Genomic DNA, 20,000 nt, shown 5'->3' on the forward strand with positions numbered 1-20,000 from the left:
CTCCTCCTCCTCCTTACCTTCGTGTCCTCTCCTCCTCCATCTCCTCCTACTCCACCACACCTTCTATCTCCTCCCACACCACTTCATTCCAACCACCACCACCACCTCCTCCTCCCTCCTCCCTCCTCCTTCTTCTCCTCCTTTACTTTATCAGTCCATTGTTGCATCTCTTAATATTTACCATCACGTACTCGTAACCCTCGCCTTCTTCAAAGCTTGGTGCATCAACGCCCACCTGTACCAGCCTCGCCACGTATCCTACAGAGCCAATGAGGTGACTAAAGAACAAGAAACCTCGACATTTCAATATTCCGTAAATTTATCACGAGCCTCAGAGACCAACATGTGACAGCTGACCCAAACTTTTTGTATCAGCACCTTCATTATATTCTCGTCCATGTCTGACTGTCAGTGAACGTGAATGTTTTATAAATGGCAAACTACTGACTAACATATATTCACGTGCCCTTAACCGTCTTGAGGTAAGAGTGGGATTTATTCATGGTTCAAAATGTGAATTATTTATTTTGACGGGTTACCGCGGCAAAAGAGTGAAATATAGAAAACGTGCGTGTCCTATCGTGGCTAACTTTGTCAAACTCATGCAATGTTACCCGCTGAAAAAAAATCACTTCGCCTAAGAGTTTTATATTTTATTCCTTCAGACCGTTTGGGTTCACGAAAAAATGCCTCACATGAACTGTTGGCATTTCTCTTACGTTTCAGAAATTGCTAAACACATTCAAGCGACTAGTTTCTCTTACGCCAATGGCTTTAATAATTCAATCCTAGTAAGCTACAATGATGGGTAGATATTTACACAGCATTTTCACTACGACAATTTAATTCGTGGCCACAAAAAAGTTAGTTGAAGAATACTCTATGGCCCAGGAGTGATGCATTTTTGAGTGGGATTCAGTGGGTAGCGTAGGAAGGCAAGGCAAAGGAGATAGTGGCTAGGTTACAGGGCAGTGCCACGTCGCGCTATTTTCCAACGCCACGACATTACTGTTGTTGTTGATGATGATAATGATGATAGTGCTGATCTTTTTTACTGTTATTTCTTCCTCGTCTTCGTCGTCGTAGTAGCAGTAGTGATGGTGGTGATGATAAAAGTAGTAGTAGTAGTAGTAGTACTTGTACTTGTTGTTGTTGTTGTTGTCAAGGCTTAAGTTGTCGTGGAGATACTGGCGAAGAGACAATAACTGAGGAACAAAATAGGGAATGTCACCAGTAGCCTCCCACACCTGAGCCTTGTAAAGGAGAGGTGAGGCTGACAGGCAGAGATGGCGCTCATCTGTTAGTAAATTATGTACACCGGAAGGCGTGTGGAAATTAATTTAAAGAAAGTTGGAAAAGTTATGTGAAGACCTGTTAGACGACGAGAGAGAGAGAGAGAGAGAGAGAGAGAGAGAGAGAGAGAGAGAGAGAGAGAGGAGAGGAGAGAGAGAGAGAGAGAGAGATGAATGTCAACTTTCGTATTCAAATTTCGAAGAACTTTGAAAGCTAAATGCAAAAAAGTTGGAAATAGATTAAAAAGTTATTACGGAAAATGTTAACCTATTTTGCAACAATATAGTACTAATTTGTTATGATTATTCTCTCTCTCTCTCTCTCTCTCTCTCTCTCTCTCTCTCTCTCTCTCTCTCTCTCTCTCTCTCTCTCTCTCTCTCTCTCTCTCTCTCTCTCTCTCTCTCTCTCTCTCTCTCTCTCTCTCTCTCTCTCTCTCTCTCTCTCTCTCTCTCTCTCTCTCTCTCTCTCTCTCTCTCTCTCTCTCTCTCTCTCTCTCTCTCTCTCTCTCTCTCTCTCTCTCTCTCTCTCTCTCTCTCTCTCTCTCTCTCTCTCTCTCTCTCTCTCTCTCTCTCTCTGTGTGTGTGTGTGTGTGTGTGTGTGTGTGTGTGTGTGTGTGTGTGTGTGTGTGTGTGTGTGTGTGTGTATGTGTGTGTGTGTGTGCGTTTGTGTGTGTGTGTAGCTTCTGAAATAACATAATTAATTACTTTTTTTCTCTGCCGTCACAAGGCCGTCACCTGCCTTGCTGACTGGCGGAGATGAAGGCTCCCTGCTGGATGTCTTGACCCCCTCCTCCTGCTGGTGTTGCCCGCCACGCCTGATAACTGCCGCCGCCTTCACGATGCTTCCTCGGCTCTCCCACAAGGTCAGACTAGATTTCGGTTTCTTTACATGTAATATCAAAGATCAGGGGTTTTCTCTCTCTCTCTCTCTTTGCGGCAACTTATACTGTGATAGTATGACTTGTTAGCATTAATATTTTCGTGTAGCAGTGATAGAGAAAGTAAGACAATTACTAGTTACGATGTTGATTGCTCATGTGTTGGAAATGAAATAATAGTAACAAATGGAAAAAGGATATAAGAATGTTTATCTTTTTAATCGTATAGAAATGTAAGGGTTTATCAAAAGAGAAAAATAGAATTTGTGAACGTTGAATAAAAGACATGTGATCGTTAAAAAAAACTACAAAATACTAGTAGTATTCATGGTGACAAGGCGTTCTGTGGAATTCATTTTGCCCGTAGAATATAAACGTACATTAACATCATAGCCAAATCTCTTACAGATCATCGGTAAAACTGTCACACCAAGACACTTTGCTTCAAACTCATTGCAATGTAAGAAAATAATTTAAGGGAAAAAAGCTGTTTTTACGGAGCTTCAACTTGAAAACAACACAAAATACGTATGATTATATCACCGTTTCTGTTGGTTGTGTTTTGTAGAAGTTCAGACAGACAGCTTTTCCCTTTGCAGCAGTTGTGATTCGTCTGTGGCAGGGGTACAGTGCTGTTGTCCCTTATATCACCGTTTCTGTTGGTTGTGTGCACTGTTACAAGTGTATCTTACACGAGAAAAGTGTAAAATAACGCTCGTTTGAAGATATTCCCTCTAGACACCTTGCCACACACAGTCACCATACCGCTAAAAAAAATAAATAAATCACCTAAAGATAGCCGAACAGATAACACATTACTCCAGTGCAAGGCAACAACACTCAATGAATGAACGACACGTGCATTGACAGCTGCTTTGTTTTCTTAGTACACCAGTAAATGCTGTGTTAAACCACCATTACAGCTGATCCCCGACACGAGAGCTGTGCAGTCCCTTAGCCTGCTACTACCACTTTCACGCAGCCAACTACTACGTTTATTGGGCGACTTGTGAAGATTGTTAGAACTCGGTCATCAGATACCTGTGTGATTGCTGCTTTATGGTGTGCAGCCCCGCAATGAGGTGGTCAGTGGCGGGTTGGCTGACACCGGCAGATTGATTCAGGCTGTACACGGTCATCACAGGTCTGGTTCTTGTCAACGATTTGTCAAGGGAAATTGCTGGAAGGCGACAGTGGGCAAGTGAGAACTGAGACCCAGTGGAGCGTTGCAAAGATAGTAGAATAAAAAAGGGGAAATGTTTCATCTACTTTGCTCGCTGTAACATGATGGTAGTATTGCAAGGAAAAACACTACGATTGGCATCTGTATCACTTAACAATCACCACCATCTTTTGATCGTATATTTGCTATGTTAGTGGTGTGTGTGTGTGTGTGTGTGTGTGTGTGTGTGTGTGTGTGTGTGTGTGTGTGTCCTTCACTGTTCCTATTTTGAACGGTTAAGGTACTCATAAGGACTATTTTCAAAGGCCAGAGAAGCGATTAATCACGTCCTTATGGAATGGCTTTCCCATTCATAATATAGGGTTCTTGCTAAACTAGAATTATAGAAACACTTGGAAACTCCAATAACGTCCACTAGAACCAGTTGAAAGTAGAGACCAGACATTGAAACACTTGAAAATGCAATACCAGTCTTTATTTCCTTGACCGGCTCCCCTTCCCCATCCTCTCAGCGCGACACGCAAGTTTCTGGACATGCAGTGGCACCACTTGATATATAGGGTAAGTGTCCCTGGTATACTGCACCTTGGCTCGGCTTACAATCACGCTTTCTCTCGAAAAAATGAAGATGTAGTGCTTAAGAAATCAATATGTGGGATGTATAATTCCCTCACGTTCTTGAAGGTCACTTGCCGGACGCGTCATTATGAACAATTACCCTTGGGGAGGGGAGGAGTGCGGAATTAGAGCTCATATTATGGTCCAGCCTATTGGTAAAGCCCTGTAATTTCACACATTTTATGTTCTTGCTCGAGTGGGAAATCGGCTGCTAGTTTATCAGTGAAAACTTTTACATCTAAGTATGGACTAGCCTCGGCTTACCATGTGACAGGAAAGGATGTTGCCAGTGAGTTAGCGAGTTGTGTTTTAGAGGGAGGGAGGAGGGAAAGGGACGCACGGAAAGAAGGGTAGTAAGGCAAGTACCTAATTACTGAAGTAGCATGTGATGGAAGCAGAGAGGAGTGGGAAAGCAATAGATCACAATTAAGACAGGAATGAAAGATGGAAGTGTATGGAGATGTTCATGTCCATAGATAGAGACATGCGTGGATAACGTAACGGAGAGGGAAAGTGTAAAGGGAATAAGTAAAAATAAGGTAAAGACACACACACACACACACACACACACACACACACACACACACACACACACACACACACACACACACACACACACAACTTACTACACTGCATCTGGCATTAATGTGTACTTATACTTTTTCTTGACTTCTTGCCCTCTTTCTCTACAGTCTAAGATCGACCTGTGGCAGTTCTCACACACCTGGTCTATGTTAATCATTGGAAAGATCTGCTTCTGTTACACGCTGAGTTATTCCTGTGTCCTTCATGTGCTGTACAATACTTCACACTTTTACTACTATTGATAGTACTCAAATGAAATAGTGGGTGCAAATTTATACTTAAACATACAAACACAACAGATACAGCAAAAGAAGTGATAGAGTTGCAGCTTTATGTTATTCGGTAAAATCGTTCAGGGTTACTCAAATCAAGGAACAAGTGTCATACTGTCGTTATCAGTCAGAGGGTTAACAGTACATGTCATCTTTGTCAAAGCCACCCCGCCCTCCGCCACACTGCTGAGTGAGGGAGGGGATGGGCTGGGCTGGGCGGGGCTGGGTGGGGCGCGGTCTCACCTCGCCTCGCTGCCTGTCGTGTCTGTCCATAAGGCAATCTCAAGTGTAATTCTACGGTCATCTTAAATCATACTGCGTAATCCACTTAACCACTACCATTACCACGGCCATTACTCTGCGCCTTCCGCTCAGATTCACTCCGCGCCTCGCCGCGAGACATCCTATCCGAGATTTCTCACGCGTCTGTTACAGAAGTTGGCTGTCCTTTGTCATTAGAGAGGCTCGGTGCGCTGGCCGGCCGAGGGGTGAAGGTGGAGAATGGGGAGGTGGGTAGTGAGGTCAGTGGAAGGCGTCATTCTTTCTCTTCTACCTCATGTAATGTAATGGTTGCTTCGAGATGAGTGGTGCAGGACCGCGTGAGAGCTTTTGGAGTTTTAAAATACTCGCATCACTTACTTGTAACAACGACAACAGCAAGACCATCACCAACAACAACGACGACGATCCCGATAATAATGAAGATGACGACGACGACGGCAGAAAGAACAAGAACAAGAAGAAAAAGAAAACAAAGAACAATAACAAGAAGAAAAAGAAGAACAAGAACAAGAACAAAAAGAAAAAAAGACAAAAAACAAGAACAAGAAGAAAAAGAAGACGAAGAAGAAAACAACAACAACAACAACCGTATCTCCACCGTGGTACCTGATGCCCTGATATTGATGTATTTCCACTCAGATGTATTAATTAATTCATATCAGCTGCAGCTTTATCTTTAGAGAGAAAAGTTCATGGCCAAATATAGAAGATCTTTTCTTTTATTTTCTTCCCTTGGATATATAATCTCATTCTTTCTTGCTCAATGACTTACAGTAGACGTTGGAAGTTGTGATATCTGTGATTAATCTGACTCGAGGTATCACACTCCTCTGCTGACCTTGAAATCTTACTGCTGCTTGTGAAGGTCAATAATGATTACACATAATATATTGCACAAGGTAATCTAAGAGAATCAATCGAATATCCTGAATAAATTTACAGTGAAATCAAACTTATGTCTTTCACTGCATACGAGTACCTCTGGAATGTCCATCTATGCACTTAACTATTTCCACGAGAATATAAGAAAATATAAGGGAAGCTTAAAATATATATGCCTATACCTATCTATCATCCATATCCCTAAATTTATCACTATGACGCTTTGAATCAGCGAGGGAAACTTGAAGTAAGAATGAAGCAAGAGATCGAGATAGAAAAAAAAAAAAAGTGATTTTTGTAATAAGTATGGCAAGCACTCATCTGTCTTTTAGTTACTAACAGTACTTATTTAATGCCAAGAGTACAGAAATAGGAGGAGAACAAATCCACTAATTTGTCACTCGCTCTCACTTAGTAAATGATGAACGGAATAATGAACTGTATTATATTTAGACCTCGAGAATGACCAAGAAGAACTGGGGATGTGACAGTTGAAAGCACTTACCAGATGTTATCGTTGCTGTTGAAAGGTTTATCACATGGTTTAAGAACACAATCATGATACTTGTAATGAATATTTTCTTCTTTTTGTTTACACATCAGCCAAGTTTTAAAAAAGCAACATTACATTTTTTTTATTCATACATTCATTCATTTATTCATTTATTCATTCATTCTTTCACTATCTCGCTCGTTCATTCGTGTATCTATCTTGCCATGTATTCATTTTTTATCTACTTGTATACATATTCTTTCAATTTATCAACCTAATTTATTTTCATTATTTTCATCGTTTGTATTTTTTTTTTTTTTCTACAAGATACATTTACGTTCCAACTTGACTCAGATCAGAGCCCTCCTCTGGACTCGTGGCTTTGACATACTTCCTTACAGGATATAACGTTTGCATGGCTGTAAATTTAACCTTATTTGCATATTACTTCCACCTAAATGTATACAAGTAAGAATAAATTGCTCAATAAACTCTTCGACTTTTTTTGGCGTTGATATATTTCATTACATACACAAGACTAAACTTACTTTGCCCGGCTATTAATTCTTGTCTCTTCACGTGTTATTTCCACTTAAAGTATACAGGTAAGAATAAATTTTTCAATAAACTCAATGCGTTTCTTTGGCAGTGATATATTCCCTTACATACACAATATTCTATTTACTTTTGCATGGCTATTAATTTTTGTCTTTTTTCACTTATTATTTCCACCTAAAGGTACACACATAAAATAATAAATTCGTGGCCTTTTCGGCGTTGATGTATTTCCTTACATGCACAAGACTGGACATATTTTGCAGGGCTATTAATTCTTGTCTCTTTTCACGTATTATTTCCACGTAAAAGTATACAAGCAAGATGAAATCCTGTAATAAACTCTTGGATTTTTAAAACTTTGATATATTTTCTTACATACTCGTACACAAGAATAAACTTATTTTGCATGCCAATAAATTCTACCTTATTCACGTATTATTTCTCCCTAAAAGTTTACAAACAGGATTCAAACGCTCAATAAACCAGATTTTAATTATCTGGCAAACACACGGCTTTCCCTTAATTAATCGGAAACTCGTGAGGTAAATATACGAGTATACATCTTATTTATTGTGTTTGTCCCGCGGGGCGATTTATCAAGGGGAAATGGATGAGACGAAGAGGGAAAGCACGCAATAAGCCGCGAATTATAGGCATCTGGGGCCTGTAAATTTTCAAGTAATAATAAAATCGAAGAGGATAATGCTGTAGGATCTTCCCGCGCCCCATAAACTTGACAGAAGCGAGTGGGAGGAGGCACAGTCGTAGCTCCGGCTCACCCCGCAGGTCGCGCCACGGTCACCTCGGATTATTGTAATTAGAATGATCTATATTACCTCAACATAAATCTGACGGAATGTACGCCGTATTATCTTCCACTTCGCCACGCCCGTTTGCTGCTAGGAAACCAGGGGAAATGACGGTAATGCGTTTGTAAGGGACCATTTCTTTTCTTTTTTTATTCTAGGGTTCTTGTGTCAATGTCTAGAAGTAGCAAAGATTCTTCTATTGCGTCTATACGGTGTTTTTTTTTTTTTTCATAATGTTTCTTGCCTATTATATCATTTATAGAAGATTATTATGCCTCATTTCACTCATCGCCATAGTCTTCGTGATATTGATGTTTTTTTTTTTTTTTTCGCTTCTCATAAACTCCATGCAGTCAGATTCATGGTCGAGGAGGTGTGGTAGTAGTAGTAGTAGTAGTAGTAGTAGTAGTAGTAGTAGTAGTAGTAGTAGTACGTAGTAGTAGTAGTAGTCGTAGTAGTAGCAGTAGTAGTAGTAGTAGTAGTAGTAGTAGTAGTAGTTTTAGTAGTAGTGGTAGTAGTAGTAGTAGTAGTAGTAGTAGTAGTAGCAGTAGTAGCAGTAGCAGTAATAGTTGTGGTAATAATAACAGTAGTTGTAGTACGTAGTAATAGTAGCAGTAGTAGTAGTAGTAGTCGTAGTAGTAGTAGCAGCAGCAGCAGCAGCAGCAGTAGCAGTAGTAGTAACAGCAGCAATGGTAGCACTAAAAATAACTTACTGAAAAAATTATAGATTAATTTCGCATAGAAAATGAAGAAGTCATCTAGAATTGCGCACTTGAATCCGTACAAAAAAAAAATGCTGATATGAAAATAAGTATTGTAAACGGGGAAAAAAAAATTAGTGGTATAGCAAAAATAATTCCTACGCACTAATCACAAGTACCTCCACGATTCAATCTTATTTCTCCACCGAGCAGTTCAGACTCGTCATTAGCAGCAACTGAGCGCCCATCACTCACCGCCGCGCCGCCCTCCAACCACCAGCATTCTGACACGCAGCGGGGAAAGGCGATCGACTTCCCTGTTATTTACCTTGAAAGGAATCGATTGGTTGAGAAACGTGCTCTATCACGCGAGAGGCTTTTCAGATTTTTTTTTTTTTCAACTGTTGGGACAAAAGTAGGAGGGGAGTGAGATTAGATTCGCCTTTACTACCAACCGGAAATTCAAAATATACATCCCGTGACGATAAATTTCATCAGTCGTAATAGAGATAATTGTTCAGTCGATCCTCTAAATTGCTCTGGTGTGGGTTTCATTCTCGTTTTCCGGTTTGATTGTGTTTTTTCATGAACTCCGGGGAATTTAAGCAGAGAGGAAAGATCAGAAAAGAACACTGTGATGCTTGGAGCAGGAAAAAAGAACAAAACAAAAAAACAAGTAATCACGTTTTGAGTAGGTGTGAGTACTGTACAACTTCAACAACCTCAGATTATACTTACGGCAATACAACAGCTAGTTTTTTATTAACGTCTAGATACCAGTGAAGCAGCAGCAGCAGTAGTAGTAGTAGAAGTAGTAGTAGTAGTAGTAATAGTAGTAGTAGTAGTAGTAGTAATAGTAGTACTCCTTCAAGCAAATCATGAAGGCTGATCCCATCCCGGCACACTGTGAGGAGGTCTTTTAAACTTACTACCACGTATTATTTCTTTTTTCAACTTCCCTTAACTTAGAAACGAGAAAATGCAGTCTCATGCGTTTTGAATTTCTCATAATGCGCGGGAGAACACGAGGCGGGCAGTTCTTGGGCTCTTTGGCTGAGGGTTCCTGCACTTGGTCATTCATGTGGATAGTCTGTTATTTTCTTAAGGAATATCCCTTTATTAGTGCTCTTTTTGATATTTAATAAAGAGTATGAAAGTAGCTGTACTGTGGCAAAGTCTCTCCCAAGAGTTTATTACTGTGATCTGTACTTGTGTCACGTCGGGCTGATTAGTAGGTTCATAGCGCTTCCTGCAGTGTGTGACGTATTCTTACCCATCTTTTTTTCTTACAAGGGAGCCCAAGATTACTCATATTTGGCCAAGAATAAAGACACAACATATGTCAGCGCGGATATAAACAGTAGATTCATGCCTTTTTGGTGTCCCATGATGTTGCCCTTTCCCTGTGACACGTGATGCAAATGTAATTAAGATGAAAGATAACTTGTAGAGGATTATAAACTATTCGGGAAGTACGAGAAAAATCATTGGGGATTTATTGGATTCTTAGTTGATCTTATAAACATAAATCCCCATTATGATCATTGTATCTGTTTTCTAAGCTTTGGTTCAGACCATAACTTTCTAACAGGATGATGTTGCTAGAGAATGTTTTGGCATAATGAGAAGATGATGGCAGTGTGTATGAGATCGCCTCCGTTTGCGTCTGTATTGCCTGGAAGGAAGTTTACTTGAGCATGGTGTGTTGGGCAGCTTACTCTCGCGTGGTTGTTCATGGACGAATTGAACAGTGATGCATTTCTTGATTTTCCCTCACTGTTCTCCTCGAGAAGATAGAAATTTCTTTGTTAATGTTGGAAGCTAACAGTACGGTGTCGTGTCCATCACGCAGGCCACAGTAAGTCATAATTTAACGAAAAATTGGCCTATGAAACCAAAAACGTTTGGGTGTCCTGTTTAGTCTGGCAAAAACTGTGGAGGCGAAGGTGCAATGTCTGATGAAAGACACGTGTTCAATTATCTACCTACAGTCCTGGGTCTTCATCGTCTACAGGAGACTACATTTAATAGCACACAGGCCAATGTACTTATGTCAACCTGTCGCTCTTCTTTTTGCTAATAACATACAATTATTCCCATGTTAAAACGTTGATATGTACAAGAATCTAATGCAAAAACAGCGACGAACACAAGGTAAACATAAAGGCTGTGGAGATATTCTTGCACACTGATAAAAAATAATAATATTTTCTTGTAATTTATAAAGTGAAGTTAATTTTCACACACACACACACACACACACACACACACACACACACACACACACAACGAGTACACCAATAAATATTACTTAGCATCCTGTGGGTGGCGACACACACACACACACACACACACACACACACACACACACACACACACACACACACACACACACACACACACACACACACACACACACACACACACCAATTCTTCACTAATTTCTCGCTGCACTTCAAGACAAACATTTGCATAACTCCCGACACGCACCCAGTAAAGCCCCCCCTCTCCTGTGCCCCATGCTCGTCAGAGGAACCACAAGGGTGCGTCTCCGTGTCACCAAGATGGGCCTCTCGCCTCTAAAGACACCGACACTTGGCACACCCCCCACCCTGCCCTCCCTTCCTCCCCGTCAACACTTAAAGCACGTCCCGATGACAAGAAGTGGCTCTGGCTTTAGTTTAGGTGACAAATCGTCCAAGTGACAGATGCGACCAAACACAATTATATTTCACAGGCGACGAGACGACCCCACTCTCTTTGAAGACCTGGCGCGGGGACCCGTTTTCTCTCATGCTTCACGGGGGAGACTTTTACGCGGCACCCTTTCGTACTTAGCGTCACACAGATTCAAGTTAACATTACCTACTTTGTTTCTATAATGGAGACCGGTGCGTTTAGTCATATTTGTCGTGTACAGAAGGATTAACTGATCGTAATATTGCTCCCAAGTGGCGAGGCGAGTATTTCAGTGATTCAGGTTGGGCTCGGGTGCGGGGCGGCGCGATGGGAGGCAGGGACGAGTAGTGGCTGGGGAGGTGGCGCGATTTATGACTGACGGGATGGATTGTAATGAGGCTCAGGGTTGGCTGGGTGAGGAGGGCTTGGTTACCTACCCTTCTTTGCTGTTACTACCACCACCACTACTCCGACCAGTACCCAGACCACCACACTAAACCATGCAAGCTACTGTCGCCGAAATAATAACTAAATGGTTGAAATATTAGTGAAAACTGTATGAAGCACGTGTTTTCTTTATGAATGTACTTGCTTTACGTGTTTACTTTATATTATGTTCCTTATTATTCTGTCTGGGTGTGGGCGTGGGTAGGTGTGGTTTGGGTCTGGGTGGGGGGGGTTGGTTGTGGGGTGATGGCTGGGTGTATGGGTGAGATATGGGTGTGGATGAGTGGGTGGATCGGTGAATGAATGAGATGAGGTATGTTGTTTTTGCTCTCTCGGTCCGACTGTCTATCCGTCTGTCTGTCTGTCTGTTTTTAATACTGTATGAATAAATAAGCATGTGCGCGTATGTGTGTCTGTCTGTCTGTCTGTATGTATGTATGTATATATGAACGTATGTATGAATGTTATATACGCACGCACGTTTGTTTATATTTGGCAGTCTACCCGTCACGTCTTCCGGCATCGCTACGTGGCTGCCATCCTGTCTGTCTGCCGGTCTGTCTGTCTGTCTTACCCACGTGTCTTCATGCATGCTACCCTGTCTCTTCCTTCTACCTGTTAGCTTGCTTTGTTGCTTATCTGTTTCTGTACCTGTTTGTCTTATGATGCTGTTCGACTACTCCACCACTCTTTCTTTTCTTCATTCCTTTACTGTCTCACGGTTCCTTATTCTTAAACGCATTGCTCTCTCATCATGGTTGTTTTAAAAAGCCACAGAGACGATTAGTTGATCTGCATTTTTCTCCTATTATTAGCTTCATGAAAACACCCTTGAAAACTCCAGTGCCTTCCATCAGAGAATGTTATGAGAAGTCTACGTATATCAGACGCCGAAACGTTTAAGATTAGAGACTTCAGAATTTCACCGGGAGAGTTTCATTTCAAACTAAGTGTGTCCAATGCGAGAAATTTGGCCTACAAGAAGAGACACATAAGATTGCGAGGAGGGAACGTAATAGCACAGAAAGGGACAAGTTAATTAGAAGGTAGGAGTGATAAATTAACTGAGTATGAGGAAGCACTACGAGCCTGTTCTTTCTGTCGTGTCGCATTCACTCAAGCCTGGGAGATAAAAGGCTTTCATAATATATACACACCTAAAAGTTCTTAGATGTTTTGCTATGATGGGTGATTCGTTATTTAGTATTCACCTCGGAATGACTGGTACGGCCTGTTGTGATGAAGCACCTTGGAACTATGACGCTGGAATATGATGTGTATGGCTGTAGTAATTATGTATACTTCAATAAACTGTATTGAAATGTAGCCGTAAGATCTCCACGCAGGGAAAGTTATTTGAAAGTTCTTCGTTCGTTTATCTCAGGATTCGCAGCGCTTACAAAATTTGGCGAGTTTTCTTTTTTGTATGTGCGAGAGTGTACATAAAGCTTTTGAAATGACGCCTGTGTCTTGATGGCGAGTAAGGAAACTTTAGGAAACTGTGTCTTCATTATTGGTTGTATTGTAGATACGAGTTTATTTGTAGAAAGAAACAAAAAAGAATACTAAGTAAAGATTTTATGTTTTTTTTCTTATGTTTTTTGTCTAATACATACGTATATAAAATAAAAAGACCCGGCATCTGGTCTCCGTCACAAGCAAAATAAATTAATTAAAGAATGAAAAAAAAATAATACATGAAAACAAAGAGACACAAACAAATAAAACTGACCTACGAGTACAACGTTTTTGGAGCAAAACAACAACTGGCACTTTTTTTTCTTTGCAGTCCTTGATCAGTCTCCCGTAAATCTCAGTAAAATATACGAGTAGATAGAGAGATACACACAAATATACACACAATATAACTGCTGAGGCAACCAAAATATAATATAGTTTTGTCTCATCCAAAAGTTATAGTTTATCTAGAGCACGAAATGTTTACGCTTAAGATGCCCAAGTTACGTAGGCTTTTTATATGCAAGATACACCAGGTACTTACGGAGACTGACTGAGCCGTTCTGAACCATGAAATAATATACATGACTAAAACAACCTACTAATCTATCTTACAAGGTATTAATGAACACATCAAAGTAACACCTGCCCCAGCACACACACTCACACACACACACACACGCACACACACACACACACACGCACACACACACACACACACACACACACACACACACACACACACACACACACACACAAACAGGCACGTGCACAGTAACAATGACAACAACAAAGAAGTAAGCACGCAATTAAACATGCACGTGTCATCTTTATAAGACGTAAAGCAAATTCTTTCTCCTCGGAAGAATATGGAAGCTAATGTCTGATAATAATTCACACACACACACACACACACACACACACACACACACACACACACACACACACACACACACACACACACACACACACACACACACACACACACTTCCCCAACAAACAAAGTCGACTATATAACATTTGCATAAATACTTGGGCGCTGGTGGGTGGCGGAAGGATACAAGAAAGAGTTGGGTAGCAAGCAATGGTGGAGGTGATACTGTTTGGCAAGAGGAGAGAAGTTTTACGGTTTTATATGGATTTTGTGGATGCAACTCGCGTGAAGAGACGAGGAGATGAGAGGCGATGACACACCACCACTAGGAGGAAAAACAACATCTGTTTCCGTCGTTTATTGCATAATATTTCCTCTCTGGATGGTCATGTGTCACGTAGCTCGCCCTTGCCTCTCACACCTCGCCTCCCAACCTCGCCTTCTTCACGCCCGGCAGTGCTAGAGGTGTAGCCGGCGGCACTGGGGGCGTGAGGCGTGGCAGTAGAGGTGAGGGGAGGAAAGGAAGAGAGGGAGACGGAAGGAGATGGAAGGGAAGGGAGGGGGTGAGGGGGCGATACATGAAAATAAGCGAGTGAATATATATAACCCCGCCTCAGCACCTTGGCAGCGCATAATTGCCCTGTGAGGCAGGACTTAGTGTCACGGCCCGGCATCTGGTCTCCGTCACCCACACCAATTAGTAACTCCGAGGAACCGTGTGAAACATTTCCTCGTCGTACTGCAGGCAACACACAGCTGGCCGTCCGTTTCTTTCTCTCTCCTCACTTCTCTGGCAGCGCTGTGAGACTCTCGTACCTGCTCTATTTAACGACCAAGTGTCTTGATGATACTCTAATTGGCCTGAAATATTATTAAGGATTATATTAAGCAGACAGCCGCGGGGTAATTTATGACTCCATACGTCAGTGCCAAGCCGGGGCGCCGCTACTGCCAGCCGGAGCCTCGTAAAGCGTCGACAAAGTGGCGTTCTTTTACCCTCGACGCTAATTTCATCTCGCCGAGTAATTGCTGCATTATGGCGCTTCTTTTCCGCGACACCGAGGAGTGAAAGAGAGAGAGAGAGAGAGAGAGAGAGAGAGAGAGAGAGAGAGAGAGAGAGAGAGAGAGAGAGAGAGAGAGAGAGAGAGTGTGGTGTATGTGTGTGTGTTTGAGGTCCGCAGAGGAGCGTGAGAGCCTGTCCTCCGCGGGACTCTTCCGTTCCGTAACCTGAGCTGCAAAATATCTTGCTGTGTCGCGCGAAAAATGAGACGTACGTAGAGGAATTCAGAGTCTTTACGGTCCTCTTATTTCCTTCCCTGTGTGTGTGTGTGTGTGTGTGTGTGTGTGTGTGTGTTTACTGTCACTACATTCCGAACGTTTCCCAAAAATTTCAGTTCACAATTCTCTCTCTCTCTCTCTCTCTCTCTCTCTCTCTCTCTCTCTCTCTCTCTCTCTCTCCTCTCTCTCTCTCTCTCTCTCTCTCTCTCTCTCTCTCTCTCATTATCAGTGCCAAGCTTGTACCGTAGCAGCAGCACCACCATCACCACCACCACCACCACCACCACCCTCACCAGTGCCATACATCACGGCGGGGCGGACTTCTTGGAGTGCCGGATAATTAGTGGCTCGGCTCTTGGCACTTAGGAACGGTTGGCACTCGGACACAAACACCAGCAAATCGACCGCTAGAGAATGATGTTTTCTAGACTCTTATCTGTGTTGGAGGGGCTTAACATGAGGTCTCTCTCTCTCTCTCTCTCTCTCTCTCTCTCTCTCTCTCCTCTCTCTCTCTCTCTCTCTCTCTCTCTCTCTCTCTCTTCTCTCTCTCTCTCTCTCTCTCTCTCTCCTCTCTCTCTCTCCTCTCTCTCTCTTCTCTCTCTCATATCTGAGTCTCTCTAGTTGTCTGGCTGTCCGTCTGTAATTACCACCTATTAATCACGTCATCTATAACCTGTGTGTGTGTGTGTGTGTGTGTGTAAAAGAAGACTGAGTAGATGATCCGTTACCATTTGAACAAAGAAGAGTGGAGGAATCAGAGCTGTCAATCTTAGAAATAAGGTGAAAATTAATATTAGACAGGAGAACATGCTAACTTTAAACGTGTCATACAAGCAACAAGGAAGCAAAGATACAAAGAGGGAGGACCGGTGTTCAGAGAACCAGACGGAGGAAAAGGTTAACTGACCAGACACCAAATAGAAGGAAGTGTAGTAGAGGAAGGAAAAACAGAAGATATATAGATGAGACTCAAAAGTTTACAGGAGAAAAAGCCGACTAGGTTTTTGTATAGCAGTTTTATTCATGGTTGACGGATTATTGAATGAAAAAGTGGGATAACAAAGAAGTGGGATTGGGAGAGGAGGAGTTGGAAGAAAGAAGAGGATGGGAAGGAGATTCATGGAGAAGTTAGGGGAAGGTTATATTTGGTAGTGGATTTGTAAGGATTGATAATGATTCTCTCTCTCTCTCTCCTCTCTCTCTCTCTCTCTCTCTCTCTCTCTCTCTCTCTCTCCTCTCTCTCTCTCTCTCTCTCTCTGCATTTATCTTGCTTCACGAAGTTCAGTAACCTAATTAAAATCTAGTCAATCCACATGGAAACTTCTCTCCTTACTATTTCTTTTAAGTATCCATCGTCCTGGTGTAAGCTGCACATTTTTTTTCTTGTCACTCATTACATCTATCACTGTTAAGTAGGTGAATCTCTCGACGTAAGATATCTGACTGCAAACCATCAGCAAAATATAAAAATTATGATTATTCAAGAAGTGTTTCCATATGTTTATCAAGAGCGAAACGAGAATATTTATGTAAGTAGGTCGATGGATGCTCATTTTTCCTGCCGTAGTCAAAAATTATGAATCCTTGGAGTTCAAATTAACATCGAGATAAGTATCATTTATATTCCCAGAAAGAGACAATGGCTCATCCCGTTTAGAGCATCCTTTTTCGTCGTCTTATTGTGCCTTTCCTTTCTTTCTCTTTCCATCCTTTCCTCTTCGCCCTCTTCCCTGCCTCCGTTCCATTCTTTTCCCGCATCCTTCCCTCCCGTCCACACAGTTCGCTCAGAACAACTGATGGGACAGATAAACTTCCTGCAGCAGCACTCAGGTCTTGTTGGCTAAGTAGGACGGGAGGCAGTAATGGGTAAAGGCAGAGAGAAGGAAATTTTGGGATGCCAACAACAAATGGTGTTTCCAGTGGTCACCCATCCAAGTACTAACCAGAACCAGCGTTGCTTACCTTCACTGATCGGACGAGAGACGGTGTATTCGACATGGTGTGGTTGCTGGCGTGTGGAATGTAGATGCAGACGAAGGAGTGAGAAGCGAACTGCAGGAAGAGGCTGAGAAATAATTGATGGAGAAAGAAAGCCGTTCAGGGAAGTGTTTGAGATCAAGAAATGAACGTAAAGGAATAAAAGCGACAGACGAAGAGGCCATAAAATTGCAAATGAGGCCATGTGGGAATGATGAGGCCAAGACCCCGCACATCATCCCTGGCATGATGTTGAAGCGGATGAAGTTGTAGTAAAGTCACAAAACTGGAGCATCGAGGGTGGTTTGCTTGCAGTCTGTTCAGCCATTATTATTTGGTCGTTTACTTGAATTAGTCTAATAATGTTTGGATAAATACTAACTAGCAATGTAGCACGCCGCGTCATCAGCACAGTTACTTCCACGCCTCGAATACCCATCACAGACCAACATGTGTCAAAACTAAGACCATTAACAAAGAAAACAGCTCACGGGGGATTATTTTAAACAAAGTGGCAAGAGACCACCCAGCAAAAGTGCCAGCACACTTTTATTTCCTTGAATGTAAGGGCGAGTAAATAGGAACACAAAGATGCCAAAAGTGAGAGAAACATTCTTGAGAGCGTTCACTGATACAAAAAGCAGCGAGACATCTTCAGCCGCTACCCTCCAGCAGGCGAGCAAAGGGCGCCTCGTTAGCTAAATGTGATGGAGAGTTTAGGTCCGCGTAAAGAGTGTGTCGGCACCGCGCCCCGAGCACCTGACAGCCGCGCCAGGCACCGACAGGTATAAAGGTGCCCCCTGTACCGGGTGGGAGTGGCTTGGGCGCCCTGCCTCTCAGGAGGATCAAAAGGAATCATAAGAATTAGCGGACAATTAGAACTCTTGGGGGCGTTAACCATCTGCTTCTCGCTCCTGCCGCTGCCCCTCTCCCCCTCGCCAAGCCCCAGCGGCACCCCCTCGCTCCCCTGCACGATAACAAAATAGAGCCGTAATATGCACCAGGCAGTGTCAGCTGATCGCGGGAAGTGCCAGGCGCACGACGGATGAGGCGGCTAATTAGCATAATATATTCCCTTGGGACGCGTCACTGCCCCGCCCACCTCGCCCACCCTGCCCCGCCCCACCACTCTCTCCCCGCCCGGCGCCGCTCCCCGTCACGCCCACAGAGGAGTGACGGACGAGGGGCGGGGAGGAAGAAAGCAACGTGGTCTCGCTCACATTTCAAGGCGTGAGTTTTAGGTGATGGTTGAAAGAGTGGCGGGGGAAGGGAAGAGTGGCAAAGGGAGAGAAGAATAGCAAAGGAGGGGAGTGGTGGAGGGAAGAAAGATTGGTGGAGCAAGGAAAGAGTGGAGAGAGGGAAGTGATGCAGGAAGGGAAGAGTGGTGAACGAATGGAAGAGTGGTTGAAGTGAGGAAGAGTGGTGGAAAGAGAGAACTGGTGGAGGGAGGTAAGAGTGGTAAGAGAGGGAAGTGGTACAAGGAGGGAAAAGTGAAGAGAGGGAAGAGTGGAAGGGGAACAGAAGAGTGATAGAGGGAAGGAAGAGTGGAGGAAAGAGGAGAGCAAGAAAACTCAAAAGCAAACAGTCAGGAAAAGAGAGAAAAATTGCAAGTTAAGAAAAGAGTCAAAAGATTCGAAGTCGAGATAGAAATAAAAAAAAAAGGGAAAAGGAAAAGAAAATAATCGAAAAGGAAATGAAGACAAAGAAAAAGTCACATGACAAAAGAAAATCACCAAGCGATACCAATGTTTCACTTTCATCAGCATCAAATAAATATACTCTCCCTTTAATTAATAAACAAATCTACCAACTCTACAAAGACCAAACACCACACAGACACACACACACACACACACTAGCATCACACATCACACATCATCAGCATCTAGCATCCAAAAGACATACAGACAGACAGAGACGGACAGAAACCGAAAAAGACTGAGAATCAAGTATAGGTAAACAGATAGACAAGGTAAGGCAAGGCAAGGTAAAGAAGGAGGAGGAGGGGGAGGGAGTGGTGTGGTGTGGTGTGTGTACAAATTATTTCCTAACGAGATCCTTATGCGCACAGTTACCCAAGTCTTAAGAGGGAGTTACAATGCCTCCGTGGACGCCAGAGATACGGGCGAGGAGGGGCAAAAGAGAGAGAAAGAGAAAGAGGGAGAGGGAGAGACCGTGGCTGGGGCTTGGGGAAGGGAGAGGAGGATCGGGGAGAAGAGTGGAGGAGGGTAAGGGTGATAAACGGATAATAGACGTGGAAATTGTATAAAAAAGAAGATATGCAGATGGCCACTGGCTGAAAATATTGTTTGTAATGGACTTTAGTTGTGTGGAAATTAAATTATTTTCGCGTAGTGGACATATGATGTTAAGGAAAGCAGAGAGAGAGAGAGAGAGAGAGAGAGAGAGAGAGAGAGAGAGAGAGAGAGAGAGAGAGAGAGAGAAGAATACTTTTGGTCCATAAAGATCGAATAAGTAGGACAGTAAAAAGAAAAAAAAGTGAGCGAGCGAGCGAGAGAGAGAGAGAGAGAGAGAGAGAGAGAGAGAGAGAGAGAGAGAGAGAGAGAGAGAGAGAGAGAGAGAGAGAGAGAGAGAGAGAGAGAGAGAGATCAAGGGACAAAGTTACAGCACATTTTTTTCATACACTTTCCTTCACAAAACATTGCTCCATTTCCTCCGTTCCTCCTTAACCACTACATCCTTTCCTCTCCTTCTCTCCTTCACTTCCTTCCCC

At 42.7% G+C, this 20,000-nt stretch overlaps 1 long non-coding RNA gene across 1 annotated transcript in view; it reads left to right on the plus strand.

The window, feature by feature from the left end:
* Positions 1 to 20,000, plus strand: part of LOC135114714 (uncharacterized) — a 126,037-nt gene that overhangs the window by 99,860 nt on the left and 6,177 nt on the right. Inside the window, exon 3 of the long non-coding RNA XR_010275644.1 lies at positions 2,020 to 2,155. This is a non-coding gene — a long non-coding RNA (uncharacterized LOC135114714). The remainder of the gene's footprint in view (positions 1 to 2,019; positions 2,156 to 20,000) is intronic.

Source organism: Scylla paramamosain, chromosome 2 (assembly GCF_035594125.1).
Source record: "Scylla paramamosain isolate STU-SP2022 chromosome 2, ASM3559412v1, whole genome shotgun sequence".
In the NCBI taxonomy this organism is placed as follows: domain Eukaryota; kingdom Metazoa; phylum Arthropoda; class Malacostraca; order Decapoda; family Portunidae; genus Scylla; species Scylla paramamosain.